This window comes from Sylvia atricapilla, chromosome 1, assembly GCF_009819655.1.
Source record: "Sylvia atricapilla isolate bSylAtr1 chromosome 1, bSylAtr1.pri, whole genome shotgun sequence".
Taxonomy (NCBI): Eukaryota; Metazoa; Chordata; class Aves; order Passeriformes; family Sylviidae; genus Sylvia; species Sylvia atricapilla.
In genome coordinates this window covers 19,976,916-20,000,349 of record NC_089140.1, presented here as the reverse complement: position 1 = coordinate 20,000,349, position 23,434 = coordinate 19,976,916, and the positions used below count along the sequence as shown (strand labels likewise).

The following is a 23,434-nucleotide window of genomic DNA, read 5'->3' as shown; positions in this document are numbered from 1 at the left end:
TAAGTTGTCAACTCAGAGTGACGCTGTAGTCTGAGAAGTAGCAGAAGTCTCTTCTGGCACAATGAAAAATATTTGGTTGCTATTGTTTTGATCTTGGCATAAAAATACTTTTTCATTTCTCATTTATTTCCATGTATAGTAGTTACCCTTATTTTTGTTACTCTAATGCTATCAGGTGATTAAAGCTGGGGGAGGAGGCGGAGTCTGTTGGAAGTGCCTAAAGTGGCAACATTTGGAAGAAGGAATCAAAACCCTACCAATCCTCAGGGTTTTCCTGCTTAAAATAGTGCTGCATGAGGCAGTGTTAACCTAGATGCTTTCCTCCCACATCCCAGTGTTATTTTAGGGCACGGGTTGGAGGGGAAATCCCTGGCAGCATTTATCCCCATTGCACTGATGCTGCCAAGAGCCTGTAGAGGATGGGGCAGTGGTGTAGGCTCTCATGCCCTGGTGTCTGTGTGTCTCTTTCAAAGGCAGAGATCCTGGTGGAACCTCATGGGGATCCCAGAGCAGGGTGGGTGCTTGCAGGACAGCTCATTCTGGCCAACAGAGGGTATCTGTCTGGGAGTGCATCCAGAGCCCGGGGTGGCTCTGGTGCTACTGAGACTGTGCTTTTGGGGAAGGAGGAGGTGTGTCAATGGACGTGCAGCTGACAGCTTGGAGAGCAGAAATGGTACCCAGAGCACCACAGTGACTGAGCCTGTGCAGTCTGAAACACAGTCCTTCATGGCCAGATAATTTTAGACATGGTATCCTCAATGCAGCTTTTGGCATCTTTTTCAGAAAGGTCCTGGAATTTGGGAGCTTTCATAGCAGAATTTTGGGTTTTTTTACCATAAGCAGGCACCACACCTCTTTCTCTACTGGCTTATTTTGCATGTTCCTTCATCCCAAATTATTTAATGACTCCGTTTATATTTCATTGGTTGTATGAGGGCACAGCTTCTGTTTACTGAAATTCTTCAACTTTGTCCTGCTGTAATTGTATTGGTAGGTTTTGTGGTCAGCTGTGGATTTGATGAAGTCAGGTCTTTATTACATTTCAGTTTCTGTTGGACATAGGCATGAAATATTAATTGATCATGGGAGTTTTCAGAGGCAGTAAACTATATCAAGGTGGAAACCCTGGATCAAGTAAATTACTTGTTTGGGAAATTTTGTCCTGTCTTAAAATACTGTGAGTCTAAGTAGTGTATGAGAGTAGGAACAGGATCTTCCAGTTCCAAGGAATCTTTGTGAGGAATTCTGTGTTGCTGTTTTCCTTAGCTCCTTGAAGATTTTCAGTTCAGCCTAGAACATTTTAGCAGAGTATGTTTATTTTACACCAGCTGCACATGCTTCTTTGCCTTCCTTGTTGACCTAAATGAAATCTGAAGTTGGTTTCAAGTATCTCCTCTTGCTCCTCTTGTCATGGTGAAGAGCAGGGCAAAGAGGATCCACAAGGAGGTGGATCATCAAAACAAAGCAGTGGTGTTGAGGTGGACTCCTGTAGTCATTGGAGATCTGGTCTCTACAGAGTATGAGGCATATCAAATCTCCAGAACTAGCACAGAAAGCAGGTTTGGTGAGCTGTAGACTAAATGTCTCTATATCTTTCCAAGGGCTTTAAAGGGAGTGTGACTTCAAGTATAGATTTTTACAGAAGATATGTATATCTTTCCCTGAAATAAAATTCAGTGGTTACTTGAGTGATGTAATATAAATGATTGGATGGTGAATGGGCTTCTGTGAAAAATCAAAGATTTCATAGATAGCTGAAGCACAACTCAGTTTTGAAATGATATTGTCACTGAAGTTAACAAAGGGATGTTATTGTATAAATGAATATGAATAAGTATGTTGCATTAAATTGTCCAGAGTAAATTTTTTAAAAATCCCCACAAAACATTCCTAACAAGCAATGTACAGGCAGAGCTGTTCAAGTTGTAGCAGATGTATGAGAGAAATGCCTCGTCACAGTTGCTGCTGAGACGTTTATGTCAAATCTTGGATTCCATTTTCAGCAGGCTTTCCTGCTCTGATTTGTCTCCTGGGACAGCTTGGTTTCTCTTGCACTAAGGAAGAAACGCCACAAACATGACCAGAGTGCCCAGTGTTCCAGATATGAAACAGAATGGGGACAGAGTTTTCTGCTGGCTCGGCTGCTGTGCCCTTTCCAGAAACTCTCTTGGTCTATATATTGTTTATCCCCAGCTATCTTGTAGGATATTTTGCATTATATAAATGGACATAATAGTTTTGCAATAAGCATTTATTTGTGGGGGAAAAATCCATTAATTTTATGTTTCTCCGAGATGGATGTAAGTTGCAGAAAATCAGGGCAGACAAATTAATTTAAACCCTATAGAGTCAATGAAGTACTAGTCATTTCCTGTTATTTTATTTTAGTGCTGTCTTAAAACCAGGAAATAAGTTCTTGCTTAAAAATGAATTTGTAGAGCTTTTTAATGGGGGCTTTGATCTAGACATGGGATGACACAACCTGTTTGTTTCAGCAGTGCTTATGATGCCATAGCTGCCTTTCGTTTCTCCGACCTCCTTTCCCTCTCTTGGTTCCTGTTTCCTTTCCTGTTTCCTTCTCCTGCAACTTTTATGTGCATCTCTACAAGTACTCCCCTCTGCACTGAAGAAGGAGTGCTGGAATTGTCCTGAACATTTACCACTGGGATCTGTCTGCATTCCTCATAAAGAAGAAAGAATGTTTGGAAGGTGCTTTTGTGTCATATTTAGCTGGCCTATCCTTAAGCTGGGGGAGCTGTGAGAGGTGTGCAGGTTCTTGTCATAAGCATTGATGGAAAGTGGTAGTTCCTAACACAGAAATATATTGTAGTTGGATAAAAGAAGACAAATGCATCTAGTCCTAAGGAAATGTTATACACATTGAAGGCAATTGAGTTATTTGGCAAGAGCAAGGATATAGGATTCAGTTTTCTGAATCCACACAGCTGCTGGGCATTTAAGTTAAAGCTGCTGCAGGAGGGAGGGACTTCATGTTTATTGCTAACATTGATAAAACTTTATCGTCTGGGTTTTAGTGTTTCCTTGAGGACATATGCCCCTCTTGCTCCAATATATACCTGGCAACTTTCCTGCTGTGCCTACCACATGCTACAGCAATAAAAATAATGCCAACTTTGTACTCTCTTCTTCAAATGAAACTAAATAATATTCAAATTGCTTGAAAACTCCTGCTGTTGTATGAGAAGAATGAAATGTGCTCTGCACAGCCCTGTGTGCAATGATCTTTTCCATTTAAATCTGTTTTGTGGAGTGCTGAAGTAGAGCAGAGCAATCTATCCAGTATTGTTTCTGATGATGTGTATAAAAGAAGACTTAAATTGGAGCAAGAGCATCTGTATATAATATACAAATTAAACCCCCATTCTTTTCAGTCCACTTAGAGCTCCTTTGTGCTGTGAAATTTTATGTATTGATACAGATTCTTAATATAATTTTTGCTTGTGACACTATAAAACTGATGAGATTTTAGGGAAATGTTTGGATCATGTTCTATTTGTTATAAAAAAAAAAAGTTTGTTTACTTTTGTCTCCAGCATGTTATTGATATTTGAGCTTAAAAAAGTAACAACAATTTGGCCTTCTTTTTATTTCCTAGCAACTACTGCTTGTCTTTTCAATAGCAGGGGAGGGAAATTGTTTCCTCTCTGTTTTCTTGTGAAGTTGTATTGGCAATTAAGCTGTGTGTTTGGAAAGCAGAAGCATCACAGCACACCAATCAGCTCCTAACTGAATGTAATCGGTTGTCTTTAGGGAACTCGGTTGTCTTTAGGGAACTAAAGGACATTGTGTTATATAGTTTTTCATCATCTTTTTTGAGCTTTGGAGTGATAAGCAGCTTGTTCTTAGGGTTAGTTATGAAAGACTGAATTGGATTTGATCTCTAGTTGTTGCCATTTTGACTGATGCCTGGTAATGATTTTGTTCCCAAGGGTTTCTTCAAAATACAGATCAGACAACATGTTTTGCACACGACACTATAGCACTTCCCAGGAACATTATTTTAAGCAAATTGCATGTTCTGGTAGCATTACATATTTGGTGGTTGTGCTTCTGGACCCATTTTGTCAAGGTTTTATTTTAAATTGTAATGATTAATCAGAGAGGCAGTCTAAATTGTTGGGATTTTTATGTATTGCAAAGGCAGATTAGATTGTGAAATAGGCTGTTGTCTATGGACTGGCTTACAGAAATATTTAAGGTTTGACAAATCTGGGTTTGGTTTTTTTTTTCCTTTAAATATTGGCTTGATGCCTGTTATTCTGTGTTCACTCAAAAACACAGCTATAAATAATTATGTAGGGAATTCATTATTCTTCTGCTTTCCTCTTAGGACTTTTACCTAACTGTGTAATTACCTATTGAATTTTATGAATGGTAAAACTAAGATTTGCTTTAAAAAACAATTTGAAAATATTGACTTAGTTTTGCTCATAAGCTTGCCTCTTAATCTTGATTTCACTCAAGAACTGGGCTGTGTCGGAAATGTATTCCCCTTGTTTTAATTGCCTTTTTTCTTCCAGATGAGGAGCTTGGCTTTGATTTTTAATTTTATTTTTTTTTCCTTTTCATGAGTGGAAGAGCTTATGTATTCAGTTCATAGATGCAGCCTGCCAGTGAGGCTATGCATTTACAGGCTGAGCCACAAAGAGCTGGTGTAAAGTGGGCACAGATATTAGCTTTGGTCTTGATGCCCAGCCATCTAGGGCTGAAAACCTGCCTATATTTTACCTCCTAGGACTATTCCTGCTTCTTGAAGACTATACGTGAACAAGATTGTGGCTAGCCAGAAAATCTAAATAAATAATTGCAAATAGGGCTCATTTGCCAATTAATATATTATTTCATCCTTTGTGTGCCTCAAATTATGAGACATGTTTTGCTTGTAGACAAAAAGGGCCTTTGCAGGGGCTTGCTATTAGCTTTAAAAAAAATGAGGTAAGTGAGGCGTTTTAAAAGTATTGTGCAAATACTGATTGTAATACATAAAAATATATTCCTACTGCTCAGCTTAATTTTCTCATCCTCTCTTTCTCATGCAAATGTCTGGGGGTATTTTGTTAGATTTTTTCTGATCTCTTTCTGGAGATTCCACTGAAAGCCACAGCAGTGATGCTTGTGGCCTGTGCTTGCTATTGTGGTTGCATTGAAGCCTTACACAAGTGATAAATACTAGAAAGTCCACTTATTTCAAACTCATTAAAACTGTTATTTTTGTGGGGAATTGATAGAATTGTGGTGCCCTATGTTTTTCACCATAAATTGTAAGTTACTGAAAGAAATGCATTGCACTTGCATGAAGCCAGCTTAGAGTGAGGTTGGCATAGGGAGTATGATGTCTGTTCTGCTCTGTTCTTCTGGTGTCAGTGGGAGCAACCAAGCTTTCCTCTGAAGCCAGTGTGTGACTTTAAATCCTGGGCAGGCAGTGTAGTTTCAGGGTGACTTGCTGTTTGTATTGAGCAGTGTGAATCAGTTTTTAGTCAAATCCACTGAGACTGCTTTTATTGTGATACTGCCCTAGGAGCAGTACTAGCATGGGAAAGCAACTGTTTCTTATGTACTTCTTGTTGTATGAGGTATACCAACTTCACAGTGAGGTGAAGAACTTAAAGCAGTTAGGGTTTCGTAAGAATATGTCCGTTCAGCTGTTGATGTAGAGTTTCATTTATGGCTCATAAATGAATAAGTAAATTGTTCTCAGTTCCTCAGTCATGTGGTAAAAAGCAGTTAGGTGGGGAGTGGGAGGAGGATGGCTTTTAGAAGGAGCCTGGATTGGGAGCTGGGCTGGAGGAAGGGAGAGGGAGAAAGGGACTTTATCTTCTGATGGCACTTGGGGTGTTGCAGGGAAAAATGGGGGGAAAAAAATCCCATTAAGGTCATTGAACTATAGATTTCCTCGGCTGTAATAAGAGTTTGAAAAGTCTCCTTTTTTGGCCTGGAGAGAATAGAACAGATGCCCCTATAAAGCATGGGATTTTGGCAGGCATGACTGGAGGGAGATGGCTGAGAAAAAGCTGGCAGAAAGGAAGTTCGTTTGTGGACTTCAATTCTTTCATGGGCCCTTTTTTGCCTCAAATGGTTTCTAAGAATAGAAATCAAAATGTTGCCATGTGTTTAAAAAACCCCACACACCCTCTAACCAAAACAAACAGGCGAAACATCTTAATGCTCTTCTTACACATTTGTTTATGCTTCTTGTAGCAGGGTAAGAGAAAATTACCGGGGGGGGGAAACATCTAAATGTAATGCTTTATTAAAAACAGAAGGGTAGGAGCTCTCCTTACAGCCTTGAATGGGTGTACATGTTTTATGCTACTCTGCACGCAGTTGAAGTGAACATATCCTTTTCCAAGCAGCAGTGGAAATTTTAAAGGTGGGGCTCATACCTGATGTCTGCTGAGGTGACTGCCAGCATTGCTTTGGAGCTTGCTAAGATGGTGAGTGGGTGTTGAGAGGTGTCTGAGAGGTCTCATGTGGCTGCTGCCAGAGAACAAGGGAGGTGCAAGCTCTGAAGGGGGGGCAGCTCTTGAACCTCCTTTTTTGGCATTCCCATTGCTGCTGGCTCTGTGCTTCTCTGGTTCTGTAAGGGAGAGGAGGAATGGGGCTTTCCAGTCGCTCTCTGTCTGCCACAACCATCACTCACTCAAGTTTGGCAGCAGCAGATTTTAGAGCAGGGCCTTCAAGAGGTGTGACAGGACTTGTGCATGGCTGAGCCTGCAGGTTTCTGGAGATGACAGAGCTGCCTCCATGCAGAGGAGAGGGAGGAGGAGCCAAGGGCTTCGTTGTTTGGGCAGGCAGAGGTGTGAGGGGCTTTTAAGCATTTAGAGAAACTGGTGAAGGTAAACAATGATTTTTGCTAAAGATACAGGTGGAGACTCTTCCGTCATAGTGGAAGGCCATATGGAATGAGCAGAAAGCCTAAAACTGGGTTAGGCTTAAGCTTTTCTCTTTGGCCAAACATCTTTCTGGTGGCTGGTGACTGCTCTCTGACTGTCTCCATCTTTGAGTTTTGTTCTAATCAGAGTGGGCTTGCAAGAGCTGAACCTCTCAAAAGCCTTATGGCTGTGCTGGGAACCTCCTCGTCTGTATTTGCTGCTCTCTCCTGTGGGGTATAGCAAGAGCTCCAAGAAAAAACTACGCAGTTGTAAATAGTTAAGATGAAAATTAGGAATAGGATTGAATGACAATCAGGTGTTTTGTTTTATTTTGTCCCCTGCTTCTCCCAGGAAATTCAGTGTGGTTTCTGGTTCTTGTGTGCAGCATTGTCTATAAATTTGTGGTGAGATGCAAGGTTTTATTGTTATATATTATTGTATACTATCATAGATGTCTTCTAGTTATACTCAGTGCAAACATATGAAGTATCTGGAATTGAAGAAGGTTTCTGATGCATATATTTAATTATAGCTAATGCAGAGACTAAAAATGTTTTATGAAGATAAATGTAGTATTTTTACAACTTTTACTTATGGGCCTATCTGGTTGGAAATTTTTTAACAATGCCTTAAAATATGGGGGTTCTTTTTAGAAATAACATGTTTCAAGTCACTCGCAAAATTCGGTTTATAATTACATTTAAGCACATCATAAACAGTTGCTTAGTTCCTGAAGTGTTTTTTGTGATTTTCAATATTGCATTGATTTTCAGGGTTTGCATTTACGCTGTGTGGTTTTGATTGGGAACAAACGCCTAACACAAGGGAACAGTTTGATCCTCTGTAAAGCAAATGTCATCTTCTGCTCCAAAATGCGAGTGGATTCATAGGAAAATAACTGCTGGTTGGCCAATGTGCAGCAAGCTGCTTCAGTTTCTCTCCATCGTGAAGAAGAGCTGCTCCCAGTTGTTGGCAGGGCTCAGGGAGTAAAGAAAGTTCCTTTGCAATTAGCCAGGGGGATTTACTGACTCTTTTGTCTTTCACAGTATTCCACCAGTACATTCCTGCTTCCACTCAGGAGCGCTTAGTTTCGCCCCTCACTAAATAGATACACTGCAAAATGTATGTGCCATTTCTGTTCAGTTAGTCACAAAATTGCCAGTTTTATGGGTAGTTGCAGCAGAGAGCTGTCTTCTCTCGAGCTATGTGTTTAGACAGTATTTCCAGTCCTGATTATATGTTCCTGTAGACTTGAATGTTGCTTTTTTTTTGTGCGACCTCACTCAGACTTTGCTGGAATACTGGGTTCATTGAAAAGATCTACGCTCCAATACTTTTTAAATTAATTGTAAAAAAATTTAAAATTAATTGTAAATCTTCTCGGGAATTTGTTATCAAATTGTAGGGTGACATCCATGTGAGCACAATTTAGTAAGTGTTGTTTCCACTGAGGGTCACGTAATACTTTAGTTCCCGAATAGAATATGACTGGCCTGAAATAGAGTAGGACCTTAAGTAAACCTAGGTATATAAAAACACTTCCTTAAAATCTGATATTGTAGAATATATTAATTTTCCTCTGCCAAAGGAAGTAAATAATTAATAATACTCTTGAAATGTGCAGTATTAATTCTAAGCACCATATAAACCTGCAGTCCCCTAAGTGTTAAATGATTTTAACGAGATGGTTTACTAATAGGATAATCAGGTCATGGATTGGGAAGAGAAGTGATTCCGCAAAGAGGTGGGAAGCTGAAAGAGGGGAGGATGGATGAAGTGAAAAAGGTGTGAGAAAGATGAAGTGAAAAGGAGAAATATATTTATATATGCCTTTGATATTCTTCCTTCTATTGTCTCCACTGGTGTTTTCAGGTTTTCAGTTGTTTTGCAGATTGAATCTGGGGAGTCTGTTGCAGGATGAAAAAATAGCCTTGCCTTTTATGCCAAATTACCTTTAATTGCTATGTCTTTTATGTTAAAAATATAGCTTTAAGCCATGGTTGATCAGATGGCTCTCAAAAGTGTCCTTATCAGATCCTGGGGACTGAGCTGAAGGCAGACATCATTGTTCCTGTAGAAACAGTGAAGCATAGCTGGTTGGGTTTATTTTTCCTACAAATGGAGGAGAGTGTAGCATATGTTCAGTAATTTCCCCATGCTACTTTTCTAAAAATGTGTTGTTGCATGTAGTTCTCTGAAAATCAATCACTTTTGGTCCAGCTTCTTTGACCTTGTTTATTTTTTAGGAATTCTTTTGAAAACAGTAATATGTCAAGGGAATGTTTGTTTATAATAAGAAAAGATTAAAGACTATTTCAGCCTTGTCCTTGAAATAATTGCTGAAAAAATTGCCAGAGTTAGTAATGGAGTTTTATCAGGAGTTGATTGGTTTTACACATCTCTTTCCAAGATTAGTTACAATTTATCCATCATCTGCTATTTAAACTGAAATGGAAATAAGATGCTTTCCTAAACTGCTTGTATTGTTAAATAAAATGCTGAAATAATATGTTAAAGTAGAATTTCCCATGCTTTGGAGCAATGATGCTCCATAAGCAGTTTGAAGATATTAAAGGTTAAAATGTGTAAAATCTTTGTTTGTTATTATCTGAGAAAATTTAAAAGGCTATTACAGACATGGCAAAGAAATGAAAGCACATCAATAGATTTGGACATTTTATTCTGTTACTATACTTTGAAATCTGAATGTAGAAAATTAGTCAGCACTTTACACAATAAATAAGTGTGATGATAAAGTATAGTGTTGAGATAGAGCCTTGGAATGAGATGACACAGCCAAGTGAAAGCGAGACAGCATCATTTTGAGGCCCAAGAAGCAGTGATTCATTGGAGATAGTCTGGAAGAATTGGCAGTGTGCCGCGTGCTTTTTTATGGAAATAATTTAACTCTGGAAGGTTAAAGATTTTTTTTCTAGTCTTACTGATTAACTGCTCATAAACAAGAGCTACTGAGAATAATTCTTGAATTTTTTCCACAGTCCTCAGCCTCTATATGTTATTTATTTATTTATTTATTTATTTATTTATTTTAGAAAGGTTCCTGGCTGTTTGAAGTACACAGGAGTATCACATTTTGTTCTTGCAAATTTTTCCTACTCAGAGTTCAACTCACAGCCTACTTAATTTGGTCCTGTAATATGCCTAAAAGTCAATGTGATAAAATCCTGTTTAACACACGATTTGGGATTTAATCTGGTATTCCTTCTATCAGAAATCTGCTTTCTACTGTGGTAAAGTTCATTACATCAGCCCAGAGCTCAGTCCTTACACGGTACTCAGAAAATCATTTGGTCTCCTGTGACGTGATGTCACGCTCTCTTTGTTATCCTACACCCTGTATTTTCTCTCAAAGCAGGGTCAGCTAAACTCAGGGTTTATTTCCAGCATGCATCAAATGTCTATCATTTGGAGAATGTCCTATTAGTTCTTAAAGTTTTGGAAGAGTAAATGGAGCTCCAAACCATTGGAAAATGTGTATTTTTGATACTGTGTCTCCTGCCTGTGACTGAGCTATGGTTGGTTGATTGTTGATGTGGCAAAGCACTTGTGGGTAGTTTACATTTAGATAGGAGTTACTGGTAGCCAGGGGAAATGAAGGGATGAAATAATAATGAAAACCACTGTTGCAGTGTCTGCTTCATTAAATAAGAGGGAAACTTCATCCATGGGGACAAGGATACGATGTTACGATTTTGGGAGATGTGTGCACCATTTGTCCTTTTATCAATGCTGCAAAACAAAAGCCCCAGCCCCAGTTCTGAAGGGAGTCTGTCTTCTCTGCTGGTTCCCTTGGGGTTGCTCTGAAATAAATCTCCTTGCACGGTGCTTCTGACTGAAGACTGCAGCATATTGTTCGGAGGGTGGCATTGATCTTTTCCACTTCTCTAATTTTTGTGCTGTAAAGTATTAACCAGTTTAGACTTTCCAGTGCTGTTGGTTCTGCAGACTGTTTGCAAGTAAAGACAGACCTTGGCCAGATGAAAGTATTATCTCTGCTGTTTCCATGACAGTTCTAATTTTCTCCCATTGGAAAATTTGTAGTCAGTTAGCTTAAAATTCTGGATCAATTTATGCATCCAAAAAGAAGAGTCCTTGATTTAGACATTGACTGACCTCCTCTTTTTGCCTGAATATTTGGTAGATGGACTTGGGGGAAAATCTGTTCCTAGGCTGAAAAAAAATTCACCAGAAAGTTTCTAGGCAGACTTTCTTGGCAGCATACCTAAGATTTTATTTTTCACATTAGGAAAGTTCTCTGAATTTATAAGACTGGCATTATTAATGGTTTTTCAGAACACATGCTTGAAGTCAAGCAGCTGCAACTTACAGTTAATCTGGCAAACATTTACCTCTGCTTTCTCTGAGTACCACTCAGGGATTTTGCTCTGCTAGCTCTTTAAAAGGCTTTTTGAAAGGTGTTACCAATGTGGTACTGCCAGCTGTGGAACAGGACCTTAACTTGGTCTTATTTGTACTAATAGACTTCCCTTTCAAGTCTGATGAACAGTGTATGCATAAGCAAATTTTTCTGTGAAAGTGGTATCTTAGTGGTCATTCCAGGGCTGGGAACACAGTTTCCCTTAAATTTCCAGGAAGACAGGACATGCTTGAAAATGCATCATCACTTTTATTATGTAAGTTATCCCCAAACCAGAACACTATGAAACTCTGAAATGTGTCTAAACCCCATCTTTGCCAGCTTGGGGAAATGCTTTTCATTGTTTGCACTTGTTTGGCGGGAATGTTGTGAGCCGTGGGGGCAAGGAGACACCCTGGGACAAGTCAGTCCTTTGCCAAGGACTGTGCTCTCAAACTGTGCTTGTGCTGGTTTGCTGGGCCCCTGAGGCTGTACAGGCTGCTCAGCTGGTGGCCAGGAGTGGAGCTTGGATGCTTTGTCCCAGCAGTGACCTCTCCGGCCCCAGGTGGTGTTGCTTGAGTGCTGCTTCGGGTCAAGTGCTGCATGCTGCCCAAGAGGACTGTGGGAATGGTTCTGTGCATGGTTACCATACACAGGACAGGCCCTGGCTGAAGAGTGTGGTTGAAGTCCTTCTCATGCCAAAAGCCATCAAAGTTGGATGCCTTAGTCCCTCTGGTTTTGCCCAGACTGTGGGAAGCCCCTGGGTTGGGAGCCCACCCTATGTGCAGCATGGCAAGCAGAGATGCATGTTAACACCATTGCCTTTTTCCTCAGCCCTACACTGTAGTTTCCTTGGAAGGGAAGCTGTTTGCAAGGAGGCCCAACCTGCTGTTCCAGAAGTTTCTGAGTTTGGGCAGTGGCTGGACCATTTTCTCCCTGTGACTGCTGGACATTCCTCTCACATGCTGACACCTGTCTTGTCATGGGTGTCCCCAGCTGCTAACAGGAGACTTCAAATCCTGTTTCCAAAGAATGTTTTGACAAAAAAATATATTGGAAATTGTGATGTCAGCAGGTGTTAAGTATGAGATAGGTCAGGAAGCAGACAGAAATGGAAATGAAGGTCGCGTGTCAGCACAGAGAAGAATTCGCAGCCTTTGTAAGCAGAAAAAGCAGAACCAGGGTAAAAAAAACAGAAATTTTCCCACTGTGGCTACAAACATTTTACAGGGCCATTTGCTGTATAGAGTATTCTGGAGATTTTGGAATAGAACCGATTTATCAGATTGCTAGCAGTCTGTTGTTTGTTAGGTCTCTAGGCACCATAAATGAGGGTGACTGAGGCATTTGGCTAAATGTTGTTTGCTCCTTATATGGTATATCATTGCCATTTAAGAGACTATCTATTAATTACTATCCACTTTGCAAACTTGTCGTTTTTACATGAGAAAATAGGGTACAATTTGAACTATTCTATTTTTAGAGTATTTTTTCCTTGCTTTGATCCTGATTTTCTTAGGAGGAGAGGAGAACCTCATAGGTAATCTCTGTTGCTTAGCTCATTTTGGCCTCCAGTGAATACTGTTGGCGTTAGGCAGGGAGGAAAGTACATTTTGAGCTCTCACCCAAGCTAGCAGCATTCTTGTTTGTGCCTGATGGTTATGGAGACAGACCATCTCTTCCATAAGTTGATTTGTATTGCCTAAATTAGTCTAATTAGTCTTATGCTCTGAAATACTCTCCAGAAGAAGGAATTACAGTCTCACTGAGTGCAGGGGGAACATCAGGGAACCAGCTTTCTCATTTGGCTGCCTGTGGTTGGTTGCTGTGAATAGTCTCTTTTGCTCATACCTGTATCTGATGCTCAGGCTTTCCTCTTGGCTGATGTTCCTGGAGCTGTTTAGCATTAAAAGCACCTGTTTAGCTATCGAGCATAGATTCAGCACACATTGCTATAGTGTTTTCTGTGTCTATACATCCTATTTCAGTGGAAACCTTTGGCATCTGTTCTAATCATGTACTCTAATACCTGTGTGGTGTAGAATACAGCAGTACATAAGCTGTTTTTAATTTTAATGCTGTTCTGCATTTAGGAGTGACTCATTTCTTTGGAGACTGAGTTGATAAAATTTTTGCACATCTCGTTAATCTAATACTGTAATTCCTGAGAAACATTGCACTGAAAAAGCCCATTGTTCACATGGTGCATGGTAACTTTTACTCTATGGAATAGTACTATGGGCTGCATGAAACAATCCTAGGTGTAATTTTCTAGCAAATAAAAATAGAACACAAAGACTTCTTTACAGAAACCAAAAAATGGTGCCTTGGAACTCAGACCTAAGGGAGAATTGGATCAAGAGTCTTAAGGGGCTTCAATATCATTCTGTTAGTCATATGATTCATTGTCATTAATATCAACCTTGAAGCTTTTCTGAACAGTGACATTTTTCTTTCTTTTTCAATATAAATCTAGTAGATTGATGACAGCCACCTGATTGACCAAGAGATTGGTTTTAGAACTATTTTAAAGCTCTTGTTTTATGTAATGGTAGTTCATGAAGTGGCAGAATAATAATAAGAAAGGAAAACCTTATGCATCTTTGCTCCCCTTTAGTTTTATGATTCTCATTTAGACAAAAATTTTAATGCAGAACATAGCTAAATGAGCTACATTTTAAATTTTTAGAATTAAATTGATTATCTTCTTGTTTCACTATTTGTTTTTACTTTGGGTTGGAATATAGTGTCTCATGTCTTCCTTCCCTGCTTCCCTCCTCCTCTCAAAAAGCCCAACTTCAAAAGAGCTAATGAAGGGTCCCTAAAATCCACTTGTGCATATAAAAAGTTTTGAAAGTGAGGAGAAACTGCAGATAATGTTGATGTGGCAAAAAATCATTCACAATATTAATTGTAGAGGAATGTGTGTATTGTAGGAATGACAGGGAAAAAAGTAGGAAACAAAAACAGTGGAGAGGGCACTGGAAAACACTAGATCATAGTCAGATCTTCAACCTCTCACTTCAAAACTAGTAATACTAGGTCAGTTTTAGGCCTGCTTTCTGGGGTCTGGGCAGCCCACCTCCACGTGAGCTTGAAGTCCTCCTGTCTGGGGCAAAAGCTTGGTGTTTGCTGTAATGTCCTGCAGGATAAGTGCCAGAGTTTGCAGCAGTTTTTTTATCTTCTAGGAGTAGTGTTTTTGGTGTACTTAAAGTTGTTATGGTAATATACTAAGGATGAAAATTCTGAAAGTGGTAAAATGTATGGACAGTTCTTAACTTAAGCCAGACTCCCTGGTTGTAATTTTTTTTAATGCTGTAAAAAAGCAGCATGATGAATTACACGTGCAAGTGAAGCTGAGCTTTTTTTTTTTTTTTTCTTTTTTTTCTTTTTTAAAGTTATCCATAGGATATGTGTGTCTGTGTGTGTGTACTTGCTTTATTTCCTTTTTTTTGTCTGGAGGACATAAAAATAGTTCTCTTGCCCTGAAGTTATGGGCAGACTGGTGGGCACTTGATGTGTGAATTTAGCCCACATTTTCTGAAGGGCAATGGTCCATGAGTCACAGTGATTACTTTTTTTTTGGCTCATATAAACGATATCTGCTCTGTTCAACGTTATATGCATTCCAGGGACTTTCTGTTTATTGCAAGTACAAACTAGGCAGAGAAACTCCAATTTAAAATTTATTTCTTTAACTTCCTATAATTTGAGATTCTAAGCTCCAGTTTAGGTTGGAGTGTGTACCTAGATTCAGTCTGGTAGGTGGTGTTTTAACAAACATGTTTTGGTTCAAGACAGAGAAATAGAAATGAGTGAGGAACAGGTAAATTGTATGAATGTAATTAGCTGCAATTGTGGGAGAATATTGCCCAGACTGCAAGCTTCTGTATTTGTGAGTGTGACCTTCCCTGATCCTGATGAAATACAGTCTTAATAGACACAAGTGAGAATGGCTGTATCTTGGAGGAAAGGCTCTTGCCCCCTTGGAGCAGAGGCAGCTGATGTCTGGCAGTGACCAGTGTTGCAGTTCTGCATGAGCTGTGAGCAGCTGTCCTGTTACACAGAGGGGATGTAGAGGCACTGGTTTATAAACTAGTACATCCTACTCTAATTTCTTTTTGAGCCCTGCTTTGTTTCATAGTACTTTATGCCACTGGCATTTGATTTTTTATCACGTGACTTAAAATCTAGTTGCTATGTTAAGAATAATAGTAAAAGAAGGGTCCATCATTTACTGAAGACAATCTGAAATTGTATGCATTGAAGTTTTTTTTCCTGCAGGTATGCCTTTTTCCTGTTCCTTAATTCTGGAGGCATAGCTTTTTTATGTTCCTTATACTAGAGCTTATGCTAGTTCTTTATTTATTCTACCTGTGGAATAACCTGGACTTTCCACACTTATCTAAAGATGTTGGCTGCTGTGCTAGGCTACTAAAGGCTTGTGAGAGCTAAATATATTTCATTTTTATTCTTACTTTTGTGGGAGTTTTAGATGCACAAACTGGTTCTGGTCATGATGCTTTTAAATTTATGTCATTGTTTTTGCTTGACAAGAAAGGATGCCAAACTCCATAAGAAAATAAAACATTCTCTTTTCCGAGATCAAGATGCATTATATATAATATACAGTAATCTGTGCATTGTTTTCTAAATTATGTGTGTTTATTTTCAAAAGTAAGCAAATTTGAATATGTAATGGAATAATAATGGATACTGTAATGGAATAAAATAATGAAAGGATGAGGAGTTTTAAGTTTTCTCAGTAATGTCAGAAGTTAACATGGTAGTTGTCTGTTTTTAAACATGGGAGGCATCACCAGAAGTATGTTTTGCTACCATCGTTAGTATGAGACCAAGTGACATTTTTTTTCTTTTCATTTTCCATGTATTTTCCTCTGAGTAATCTAAAATAATTATCTTACTGGCCTTAGTATTTTGGATACAGATTCTGAGATATATCTCTGTTTGGACAATTTGTGAAAGGCAATGAGACATATGTATGTTGTCCTGAAAAAATAATCATGGACTGAAATTAAAAAAAATAATCACGACTAAAATTTAACCCCTGTTAGCTTGTTGTTTCATTTGCATGTTAAGCAATTTAAAAAAAGAAAAAAGTGTTACTGTTGGTCTGCATGCATTGTTTAATAAGCTGCCAGGTACTACCTCTTCTGAATAATCCTGCAGGAAAATAGCTGAGCAGTATTAGCAATATTACTAATAATTGATTGTACCAATTATCAAGTTGCCATAATACTTTCATAATGAAACATCATTTGTGTAACTTTTTACACATCTGCTTTTACCCTAAGAGACATGGCAAAAAAGGAATTTTCTTTTTCCCAAAAAGGAAGTAAAAAAATACATTGTTATTGCAATTCTGTTAGTTCTGAAGAATGCTAATTAAACACATTGAATTGATGGAAGATATAGGCAGGTTTGCTCTTTGCTTTTCCATTTGTCCTTTCCATTCAACTTTTCTAATATTACTATTTGGTTACGTGCATTCAATAGGTAATCTTACCAGAAGCTTGCATCATCTTCTGCTTCAACTGGACAAATCTAGTTAGTAAATGCCTACCATAGTATGTCATGTTTGATGTACCACTAAATGGAATTCTCACTGTGTAACTCTCCTTCTTCATGTTACTTGTGCTTTGAGCCTGAGAGCTCCAGCAGTGTTGAGTACCACCCCACTGGACAGAGTTTGAAGTGTTTTATAGAATCATGATAGAGTGGGTTGGAAGAGACCTTTAAACATCATTTAGTGCTGCACAAATAAGCAGGGACATCTTCAACTGGATCAGGTTGCTGAGAGCCACGTCCAGCCTGGCCTTGAATATTTCCAGATATAGGGCATTTACCACCTCTCTGGGCAGCTCCTTCCAGTGTCCCACTGCCCTCATTGTAAAAGTGTCTTCCTTGCATCTAGTATAGATGTGGTCTAGTCTGAGATGTAGGTTCCTTCCCATGTCCTCTCTGTGTTTTTGAGCATGTTTGCACAGTGGTAGAAATTTTTTTCCACGTCTGTTCCTGTCCCCATTTTGGAGTTACTTTGAACTCTAAGGATGACTACTGAAAGCCTCAAAAAGGCTCCTTGGACCACTCTCAAATCAATGAACTAAAGCTCAGTAATCCTGAGTAATTTCTGTCAGTTTTTTGTTCTGTCTCACCCCAACAATTCCTAGAGCTCTCTCCTCAGAGGACTCACTGTGCTACCTTTTGCCCATAAGTCACTTCTAAGATAATTATTTCAAGTAAAATGAAATCTATTCTTTAATAGATACAGGTCATGAGCTGTAGATTGCTCAGAGTGGCGATTTTAAAATAGGGGTGTTTTTAAGTAGATGCTGTTTTATTCACTATCTGGGAGCAGGGTTCAGGTGTCTGTAGCTGTTCCCAGTGAGAGCCGATGTTATCGTCAGCAGGTTCCCACTGCCAGGAGCACTCTGTCCTTCTCCACACTGAGGTGGGCCATGGAATCTGCTCTTGGAGATGAGACAGAGGCCCCAGCACAGGACAGGCTGCAGGAATCAAATATTTCAGATGTTGTAGAGGACACTGTAAATCTTAGACCCAAGGACGAGCTGGAAGCAATTCCTGTGGAAGAAATTCAAGACCTTAAACCTGAGGATTTGCAGGAATCTGCTCCTCCTGAAGCAGCACAGGACACTAAACCTGGGACTGGACAGGTACAACAAAGGGATAACTGTAGATTAAAGGTCTGGGGCATTTTTACAATTGCAGTAATGTATTTGTTAGCAATTATATTTATTCTGGTTTTCAGTTATACTTGGGAAGGCTTGCTTGGGTGTTATTTCTAGAGGTTGTAGCTGTCAAGCCCCAGAAAGATGGTGCATATCATGGGAATATTTTGCTTTAACTAGGCAAAGGTTTATGTGTGCCACTGTCATCTTCAGGGGGGTTGAGTGGACTGAGAGTATCTGTTGCAAGCTGACCTACATAGCCAACATAGAGGTGTAATGCTGAGCACTATCCATAGTGGATAAATATCCTAATATGAGAAGAACTTTTGTGTGCAGTTTGAAATTACTGGCCTCAGTTGAGAGTGAGGGTAGAAATATAATTGTTCCTATGTGTGATATTTGTGGTACTGGTTCCTCTGCAGAAAATTAAATTCTACTTTGCTATCACAGTTCACAGAGAAACATGAATATTGAGGGCTTCAAGTAGAGCAGGTGTAAAATAGGTTTTCTTCATTGCAATAAACTTTAAATCTTTTTCAGTGTTTTCCCAAACAAATGAAAAAAAGATCTCGAGAATGGGATACAGGCTTTGAGTACTGGTCCTGGTGATCTGACCTTTCACTGCAACATGAATCCTTCCTCTTCTGCGCTGCAAGCAGCAGATGTCTGAAATGCTGGACTGGATTCTTTCCCAGAAATTTTCTCATCTTAATGTATCTCTATAAAATTTCCGCGTTTCTATGAACTGTTCAGGTCTCAGTGCAGCAGGCATTTGAAACATCTCCTAAGCACCAGGTGAGTGTCCTACCAGCAAGTATTTTCCTCCAAGTCAGAAGTGCAGATCTACCAGAAGCTGGATCTCAGCCTGCTATCTACATCTTGAATGGGTGTCTTTCTGTTCCTTAAATATTTGTTTTGTGATAAGTGCTCTGAGCGTTTTTAATCTGAAATTTTAACCAGCAGTCCTATCTTAAACTTGGGAAGTCTGTCCCAAAGAAACTTCTATTAAAAATATCATATTCTTGCAAAATGTCTAGCTAACAGATTGACTGCTTTTATCTGCAGTATTTTTCTTTTGAAAAACTCTTAAATCAAGAAATGTTAGGAAGAATTCCTTGTCAGAATGAAAAGACGAATCTTATTTCTGGATGAAAGAATAGTTAATAATACAACAAGAAAATTGTCAAGTGTCTCACATTACAACAATTCACAAATCTGAAAACTTTTTTTTACAGAATGCTTTGACTGTTGTAAAACATGAGCTTCTGATGTTGAGGCTTTTTCTTCTTTCTTGTTGAAGGTCTGAAGGGGGAAGGGGTCATGGTGGGATGGCTGTCATCTTAACCACTGTGACATGCTGTCGCTGGTGTCAGCAGTGAAGCTCCACGCCGCTGCTCTCTCCCTCCCCCAACACTGGGATTGGGGGAGGAATCAGAAGGGCATAACACAGAAAACTTGTGAGATGAGATAAAAGCAGTTTAATAGGAAAAGGAAGAGAAAAAGGCACACATACAAGCAAAGCAAAACAAGGAATGAATTTACTGCTTTCCGTGAGCAGGCAGGTGTTCAGCCATCCCCAGGAGAGCAGGGCCCTGGCACATGTAATGGTGACTTGGGAAGACAAACACCATTACTCCAAATACCACCCCCTTCCTCCTTTTCCCCCAAACTTTATATACTGAGCATGATTTCACAGGGTCTGGAATATACTTTGGGTCACCTGTCCCAGCTGTCTTTCCTTGAACCTCCCATGCACCCCCATCACCCTTGGCAGTGTGGCAGTATGAAAATCAGAAAAGGCCTTGGCTCTGTGGGAGTTCTGCTCAACAACAAAAACATCTCTCTGTTATCAATGCCTGTTGTTATCAATCATCTCTTTGTTATCAACAAATATCAATATTTGTTCAGCACAGATCCAAACCACAGCCATGTACCAGCCACTGTGAAGGAAATCAACTCTACCCCAGCTGAAACCAGTAGACCTGCAAAAACTTGGGTACTAAAATTCTGAAGAAAAAATGCTCTGAAACAGGGCTTTCTTTCTACTTCTATAAATGATTTTTTGGTGTGAAAAAACTCTAAATCTTAGCCTTTAATTGATTTTCCTATTTGTCAAATAACTTTCTTATTTACTAAATGAAAAAATTTACTACGAGGGAATTGTGAAGTTGCACTTAACAGTACATCTTTTATATCCCTTTATCCAGGTAACATTCCATGTTGCTGAATGTAAGATATGATTGGTTAATGAGCAGTTGTGATAATGCATCCTACATTCTTGAGGCTGGTCTTTAATGCCAAATTGAGAGGAGATCAGTTCCACTGGGCATCTTCAAATATGGAGTCAGGAAAAGACAGGGGTTATTTTCAAAACTTTGAGATTTCATCTATGCATAGTTTATTACTTTTCTCTGATGCTGCTGAATGTACATTTTCAGAACACAGACATACAGCTCTGCGAAAGCACCACTTCGGCACGGCCCTCCTCTTTTCTTTGTTTAATAGCTGGGAACAGTTCTTGCTGTTTAGTTCTGTAGTGTTTTCTTTTTGCTGTTGCTGACTTCATATGCAGAACCTCATATGTTTCAGGGTTGTATGTGTACATGGCCCCTTTCAAAATGAAGCAATTAATCATGTTGATAAAGTTGAAAAATTCTTGGCACATGTACAGGAGTTCTTTGCTTATATTCAGAAGCTCTTTGTATTGTTTTTAAAACTCATATAAAGTACATCCCAATATTCTTTAAGCTTTCTGAACATTTAATTTAGCTAAAAAAAGAGATGAGATTCATTAGAAAATATGTTCTGTATTAGGATATTTCTTCATCTTAATGCTTTAAACTAGATATAAATAAGTTTAGAATGATTTCCATTAGTGTTTTGATGTGAGGTAAATGAAAGCAAAGAACCATTTATAAAGAACTAAAGAAAGCTATTGTTAGTAATGATACAAAATGCTCAATCAATGCTTTTAAAAATATTTCTGCCTTTTTAGGACTGTCAAGAGGCAAACTTACAGTGTATTCTGGACACTAAGCACTTGCATTATATAATGATGTGTGTGTAGTTCTTGAACTTTTAAAATAATGTTTAGTTTATGAACTTTTCAACTTGAGATACAGCAGATTTTGCCTGGTGACAGAAAGTAAACAGAAGTTAGAACCTGTAGCTTCATTAGATGCCTAGACTAAATACAGTTTGTTTTCTAACAAAGCAGTATGAATGCTATTCATTCCCCCAGCCTTTATGTTCAGGGACTTCTGGTAGATTTATGGATCTTGAGTGTCTTTTTCTTTCTGTTTCTTTGTCTCCCTCCCTCCTTTTCATTTCTGGCATCATTTTGTATGACTCAGATTTTCCACTATTCTCTCTTTAAAGTGCCAGTAGTGCTTGCAAGAAATACCAGTGTAATAAACTAGGAAATTCTGGTTCCTTTCCTCTACAAACAATCCAGTCTAGGCAGTGGCCAGCCCAGCATCATCATACAGATGAAAAAGCCACCATTTCTTACCAGTTTTAGCCTGTGAATGGAGAATCCTTAGTGGCAAATGACTTCCCCTAATAATAGTAAAATTATGTTTGGTTAGGGGAGCCCAGCCTGAATGGGGCACAGAAGATTGTTTCCTATATGGTTTCCTGTAAAGTGTGCATGAGCTAAATTAAGTACAAGGGAAATGCTCAGCCAAGTATTTGGGATTTATTACTGTCAAGGTGTTCTTCTTCATGGCCTCTTGTGGTTTCCCATTCTGCGCTGTTTTCTCTGCTCCTTTTCTCCATGAGAATAACTTCATTGATTGCTCCAGACTAGTCTAAGAGATCTCACCTAAAGTAACTAAGTTTGATTCAGATGGGCTTCTTGGTATAATCTATGCATTTATACCACAGTTTCTGCTGTTGGTGCTTTCTTTGGATGCAATCAGAAAGCATCCCTACAAGGACCTGGAATCTGCAACATTGGCTCATTCCCAACATTTGTTATATCATGCCTTCTTTGGGGAGTGCAGCTGTGTGTCATCTTCACATATGTTCAGAATACATTATGAATGGATGTTGCTCTTTCCCAAAGAATGTGCAGCTCTTGTTTCTGTTTGTGATCAGGAGCAATTAAGAGTGACAGTAAACTTGGAGGAATTAGTAATGGTGGATATCATGCATCTGAAGCAGTCTGATTTGTGTTCGCTCTTCTTAGTAGCATCTTGCTTGTCAGAATTTGCAATGCCTGTGATGATGGTTGTCCTCCCTTAGGGCGATTTGGGTACAAACTTCAAATCATGTGTGAATTTATTTACAGGTCAGACTGCCTCATGCTTTCCATGAATTGTTTTAATTCTAAGTGAAATAAGCCAAAAATCACGATAGCTTTCTTCTAGTCTGGATTAACAATTATTGCTCCAACTGATTGTAACAGGGTTCACTTGGACATGGGGTAATATCCTGTATGATTGGAACCAGTGTTATTTACTGTTTTCATCAATGACAGATGGAGGGAGATTGAGTGCAAGTCTGCAGATGACACCAGGCTGAGTGGTGCAGCTGACACACCTGAAGGACAGGATGCCATCCAGAGGGAGCAGGACAAGCTTGAGAAGTGGGCCTTGGGAATCTCATGAGGTTTAACAAGATCAAGTACAAGGTCCTTTATGTGGCTTAGGGCAACCTCCAGTATCATCACAGACTGAGGATGAAGAGATCAAGAGCAGCCCTGCTGAGAAGGACTTGGTGTGTTGGTGTCGTGAAAGGTGGGACTTGACCCAGCCATGGGCACTCACAGCCCAAAAAGCTAAATGTATCCTTGGCTGCTCCAAAAGAAATGTGAGCAGAAGTTCAAGGGAGGTGGTTCTTCTCTTCTTGTCTGTAATTCTTTACTTGTGAGAGTGGCAAGGCTCTGGCACAGGTTGCCCAGAGAAGCTGTGTCTGTCTCGTACCTGTAAGTGTCTAAGGCCAGGTTTGATGAAGCTCTGAGCAACCTGGTTTACTGGAAAGTGTCCCTGGTTATATCAGGGGAGTGGGAACTAGATGATCTCTAAGGTCCCTTCCAATCCAGGTCATTCTATGATTTCATTGTGATTGGCACCTGTCTCAAGCCAGTAACTGGAAATGATTTGGCTTCTTCAAACTAGCTTGCAGTTTATTACTTTGTGTGTCTGAACTTGAGGTAGGCCATTAGTTTTGAAGGTGAATGTTCCATCAGGAAACAGCTGCTTCTTACAAGCTGTCCCTGGCCATGGTCAGTAAAGGTGGTGTTAAAAGAGGTGAAGCAAGTGTGCTACATGACTTACCTTACAGTGCTAAAGCCCTCCACACTCACAGTCTACCAAGGCCTATGTGAGCAGCTGGAGAATTATGAATCATTGCTCATAATGAGGAGCCATAATTCAGGCAAATATAAGTGGTGACTCAGGGGACACTGAATTGTGAAACAGAGAACAGCAGATTAGTTTCAGAGGGGCCCA

At 39.4% G+C, this 23,434-nt stretch overlaps 1 protein-coding gene across 4 annotated transcripts in view; it reads left to right on the top strand.

Annotated features, from left to right (window-relative positions):
* CACNB2 (calcium voltage-gated channel auxiliary subunit beta 2) overlaps positions 1-23,434 on the top strand; it is a 240,244-nt gene that overhangs the window by 10,730 nt on the left and 206,080 nt on the right. The window lies entirely within an intron of this gene.